This window comes from Trachypithecus francoisi, unplaced genomic scaffold (genome assembly GCF_009764315.1).
Source record: "Trachypithecus francoisi isolate TF-2019V2 unplaced genomic scaffold, Tfra_2.0 Lachesis_group1, whole genome shotgun sequence".
Lineage (NCBI taxonomy): Eukaryota > Metazoa > Chordata > Mammalia > Primates > Cercopithecidae > Trachypithecus > Trachypithecus francoisi.
Genome location: NW_022681454.1, coordinates 44,604,748 through 44,610,772, shown reverse-complemented (window position 1 = coordinate 44,610,772; position 6,025 = coordinate 44,604,748).

The window sequence follows — 6,025 nt, the reverse complement described above, 5'->3', positions numbered from 1 at the left end:
AGAGGGGGCGCGCTTGGGCGGTGGGTGGAGCCGCGAGTCTTGGTACCTCGCCAGCGGGCTGAGAGCCGAGGTGGTTTCGCTTCGGGCAAAGGGACTGTGGTTGTGACCGCCAGGAAACCGAGAACGGAATGTCAACACTGCCTGGGCTTAGAGCTTGAAAGGCATCTGATTTCACTGCCATGTCTTTGAAAAGTAGTGCACAGTGCAGTGTTCTTCGTGGCTGAACAGGTATCTTGTGATCTTTCGGGAATGTCTATTCATTCATTCAACAAGTATTTCTGTGTTTATTGAAGGACGTCTTGTATGCTAGGCATTTGCTAGGCACTGGGGATACGCCCCTAACACAGATAGACATGATAGCTACCCTCATAGAATTTTCAGTCTAACAAAGGAGAGGGAGAAAACCAACAAGTAAACAAGCTCATAGAATAGTAACTAATTGATTTGTTTTTCTAAAGACCACCAGAGCGAGCACAAAAGAACCAGCGAGTAGGCAAAGGCCAGGAGCAAAACTGCAAGTTTATTTTTGGTCACCTAGCTTCAGGGAAGTAGGTGGGTAGGGAGAGGTCTGTTGGCCTCCGGCAAAGGAGGCCGACAGAGTCCCCCGGTGGGCCTCTCGGAGGGAGTTCCTAATACAGTCCCCACCGGAGTGAGGGACTGAGGAAGGCCGCGCGTGGCGTCCGTCTGGAGCGGCTTTTCTAGGAGTGGGAGGGCAATAGGCGGGGCAGGGGCGTGTGGAGGGGGGGGCGTTCCGCAGGTGCGACCAGGTAAATCTTGGTCTCTTGATTGACGTCACCAGGCGCATGCCCGGTTGGTCTGCACCCTCCCTGGGCGCCGGCTGCATTTTCGCGCGCGCGGGCGGGAAAAGTTGGTGAAGAAGAACCCGGAAGCGCGCCATTCTGCCTCCGTTCGTCCAAACACTAATCATGTCAAGAAAAGAAATAGACGTGGTGTGGACTCTGGGGGATGACTTCAGATACGGTTGTTATATGAGAACCTTATAAAATGGCATTTAAACAATCAGTCATTCAGCCTTGGAACCAATAAAATGATGAATTGTTCTGGGCAGAGGGGACAACAGACAAAGGTCTCTAGGTGGGACAGCCCGGCGTTTTGGAAGAACAGAAAGAAAGCCAAAGTGTCCTCAGCATATGGAGAGCGGGGAAGAGCAGCATGATGTGAGGGAGATGAGGCAGATGGGGGCTTGGAGTTGGCATTACATTTTAAATTTAATGGGCTTCTATTGAGGCATTCGAAAAAAAGAAGTGAAAGGATCTGGGTTTAGACTTTACATCACTTTGGTTAGTGTGCAAAGAACACTTAAGCTATTGGGAAACTGATTAGGAGATTATGACAGATGAAATGTAAGGTGGAAGATGACTTGGATTAAACTATGACAATGTCACTGAAGGGAGAGAAAAGCAGAGAGATTAGAGATTTTAAAGATAAAGAATTAACTTGATTTGGCATTTTAGTTATTCTAGGCCAGGGACAACTGTTCTGAATCCAGTGCATTTAATAACCCTGTTAGAGAGTGACTTTCACATTGATGGCTCACAGATTATAGTAATAACCTTGAGTAATATTATGTTGAGTTGACATCTTTTCATAGACTTCCTGGATTTTTTTCTTTTTTCTTTTTTTCTTTTTCTTGAGACAGGGTTTTACTTCTGCCCAGGCTGGAGTGAAGTGACACTGTTTCAGCTCACTGAAACCTCTGCTTCTCAGGCTCAACTGATCCTCCTCTTCAGCCTCCCAAGTAGCTGGGACTACAGGCACGCTCAACCATACACAGCTATGTTTATATTTTTTATAGAGATGGGGCTTCCCCATGTTGCCCAGGCTGGTCTTGAACTCCTGAACTCAAGCAATCCACCCACGTCAGCCTCCCAAAGTGCTGGGATTACAGGCATGAGCCGCTGTGCCTGGCCTGGAATTTAAAAACATAAAAATTTTATTGAAATATGTGTCTTAAAAAGTGCACATATCCTAAGTGTAGACAGCTCCATGAATTTTCACAGTCTGCAGACACCTTTGTATCCAGCACCCAGATCAAGGAACAAAACATTATTAATATCTGGAAACCCCATCAACCTGCCTTCCAACCTGCCTTCTTCCAAGGGAGTTTCTATGCTGACTTTCAACAGCATAGGTAGTTTTGCCTATCTTTATATTGTTATATATAAAGACATAAAGTATGTGTTCTTTTGGTTTTGGCTACTTGCACTCAACATTACACTTGTAAGATTCTTCCATATTGTTGTATGCAGTTGTAGATCATTTTGTTTTCCATTCTGTGGATATACTGTAATTTATGAATTCATTCTTCTGATGGACATTAGGGCAGTTTGCTATTTAGAGCCATTATAGATAGTGCTACTGTGAGCAGTCTAGTACATATCTCTTGGTGATGGCCTTTTCATTTGATGGAGTATTTTGGTAGCTGAGTTAGAATAGTTTTTAAAAATCTATTCATCAGTAATGTAGTATCATGTGTTGCAGTATCTCAATCATTTGGATTAAAATTTGGTGCAGATAATGAAGGACTTTGCTTTCACAAATGTGAAAAATTTTGGCAACAAGAAAGAAGAAAGATGTGGGAAATTTTAAGCTTGGAAGTGTACAATATTTTGAATTGTCCTGGAGTTTTGACCTTTTTTATAACCACTTGCATGCCCAGCATCTGAGAACATCATGACTTTGCAAAATCCTTGTACCATAACAGACTGGAATCCACAGTCATATGATAAGCAAAGCCACTTAGGCTGTTCTGAAGAATATCTTTGATACTAAAACAGTCCTTGAAATTACCTTTGAAATCACACCATTTCACACTCTACCACAGCTCATTAAAATTAAAGCCAGCAGTTTACTTCTTATGAATTTATGCTTCTGAGTTTGAATCTCTGAAGCATAGTTAAATATACTACAAAAAGAATTCATGGCCAGCACAGTGGCTCATGCCTGTAATCCCAGCACTTTGGGAAGCTAAGGTTGCCAATCACTTGAGCTGGGAGTTCGAGACTAGCCTGGGCAGCATGTCAAAACCTTGGTCTCTACAAAAAAATACAAAAATGAGCCAGGCATGGTAGCACATACCTGTGATCCCAGCTACTGGGGAGGGTGAGGTGGGAGGATCACCTGAGCCCAGGAGGTCCAGGCTGCAGTGAACCATGATCTCACTACTGTACTCTAGCCTAGGTGGCAGAGTGAGACCCTGTCTCAAAAAAAAGAAAAAAAAAAGGCTGGGTGCGGTGGCTCACGCCTGTAATCCCAGCACTTTGGGGGGCCGACACAGTGGATTACAAGGTCAGGAGATCGAGACCATCCAGGCTAACACGGTGAAACCCTGTCTCTACAAAAAATACAAAAATTAGCTGGGCGAGGTGGCGGTCGCCTGTAGTCCCAGCTACTCAGGAGGCTGAGGCAGGAGAATGGCGTGAACCTGGGAGGCGGAGCTTGCAGTGAGCCGAGATCACATTGCCGCACTCCAGCCTGGGCAACAACGCAAGACTCTGTCTCAAAAAAAAAAAAAAATCGCAATTATTTGTATATCAAACCTCATGACATGCAGTTTATCTATATAAGAAACCTGTTCATGTACCCCAGAACCTAAAATAAAAGCTTTTAAAACTGTGACTAATGTGTAAAGGAAATCATTATTTGGTATTTGACAAAAAATTTAAAAATGAAAAAGAATTCACCACAGAGGCTGACGTGGCATGACAGATCACTGCACAATGTACAAAACAATCAAGGGGATACAGCACTCCATACATTCAGTAAGTTGAGCTACTTCTTTCTTCAGTTTATATTTTATTTTATTTACTTATTTTTTTTCTAGAGACAGGGTCTCCCTGTGTTTCCCAGGCTGGAGTGAAGGGACTATTCACAAGTGTGATAATAGTCCACTATAGCCTTGAACTCCTGGGCTCAAGTGATTCTCCCGCCTCACTGGAGTAGCTAGGACAACAGGCATGCACCACTGTACCCAGCTCAATTTATGTTTTAAAGAATTGAACCATCTGCTGAAAACCACTGGCTATCAGAAAATTATGCCCGAAACAATTCATAGGGCTTTGAATGGGTGGGTGGTATGTATAACTGCAGAATTATTAATACTCATTAATGAATCATTTGTTGTTAAAATTAGATATGGACATTTTTGTATACTCAGAATCAGCAATTTTCTAGAAAAGTATCTGTATGCTACTTTTGGCCTCATGCCTAAAACATGGACCTGGGATACTAGGATGTATTTTTTCCACAGTTCAGGTTACTCTGTCCTGAATTGCTAGCTCAGATGTCCCGTCTCTGTGTTACCAGGATAATTGCCAAAACACTGACCTAGAGACATTTTAGGCCTGTCACAGCGGCTCATCCCTGTAATCCCACCACTTTCGGAGGCCAAGGCAGGAAGATAGCTTGAGGCCAGGAATTCAAGACCAGCTTGGGCAACACTGTGAGAGCCCTGTTCTAAAAAAAAAAGAAAAGAAAAAAAAAAAGACTAGCCAGACATCGTGCTGCATGCCTGTAGTCCCAATGACTTGAGACGCTGAGGTGGGAGGATGACTGGATCCCAGGAGTTCGGCGTTGCAGTGCGCTATGACCATGCCACTGCACTCCAGCCTGGGCAACAAAGCGAGACCTTGTCTCTTTAAAAATAAAAAGAGAGAGAGAATTTGAAATCTTGTCCTTGGATGCAATTAAACTTGCAGTAATGATTTTATTTTAAAATATGATTGTTGCTTCCCCCACCCTGTGTAATTTACCTCTACAAATTTAGAATAAATAAGCTTCAGGCTGGGCGCAGTGGCTCACATCTGTAATCCCAGCACTTTGGGAGGCCAAGGCAGGTGGATCATGTGAGGTCAGGAGTTCAAGACCAGCCTGGCCAACATGGTGAAACGCCGTCTCTACTAAAAATACAAAAATTAGCTGGGTGTGGTGGCACGCACCTGTAATCCCAGCTACTCTGGAGGATGAGGCAGGAGAACCACTTGAACCTGGGAGGCAGAGGTTGCAGTGAGCCAAGATCATGCCACTGCACTGCAGTCTGAGCAAAAGAGCAAGACTCCGTCTCAAAAAAAAAAAAAAAAAAGCTTCGACCAGTACCAATGCTACAGAGATTTGAAATGTCTTTCCATTCCACCTCTGATTATTTGACTATTATTCATTCTATTTGATCTTATTCAAGTCTTTAATTGCATGTTTCCCATCAGAGCTGTTGTGAGAACAATCATATTTTGTAAATGTATTTAGTAAGAAAGGTTATACAAAATTGTGTTTTAGTTAAATCGCAAATGCTCAAAATCAAGGAAACAAAATATGATAGTCATTATTAGCATTGTTTGCTAAATACTTACTGCTTTCATCACCCAAGCTAGTAGTGTCAGGGGAGGGCTGGCACCTGTGACTTGTCCTGGTCAATGAATTGTGAGTGGAGGTGACAGGGTAATTTTTGAGTATGAGCATTTCATGTCCCTGTGCAAGACCCTCCAAGGTTCACTTGCCTCTGCCATTGCAACCAACAATGTTGCAGAGAATGGCTGCTCCCTGAATGACTCCAAGGAAGAGAATTCCACTGCCAGCCTATGATACCCATGGAACATGAGCAAGAAACAAACCTTTAATGTAGTTTGTTACTGGATATTAACCTAACTTCACCTATCCTATCTCAACTGATACAAATATTAACCCTAACTTAAAATTAACTTAAAATTGTTTACTTGAATTGTTCTTGGGGTAATTTTAGCCTAAGGGAAATTTTCATGCATTTATTCAGTAATTATTCATGAAGATCATACTATCTATCAGGAACTATGTTAGGCTGTGGATTCATGGCAATAAATGAACAACATAAACATGGTCTCTGCTTTCATGAAAATTGGAAGGAAAATTCGAAGGTAGGCAACTACCTATGATGAATACTACAAGTGACAAAGTATAGTGTTATTTGGTGTGGCTGGATATTATACAAAGCTACCAAGAAACAATGGAGAAAGAGGAAACAAGTTTCTAATTC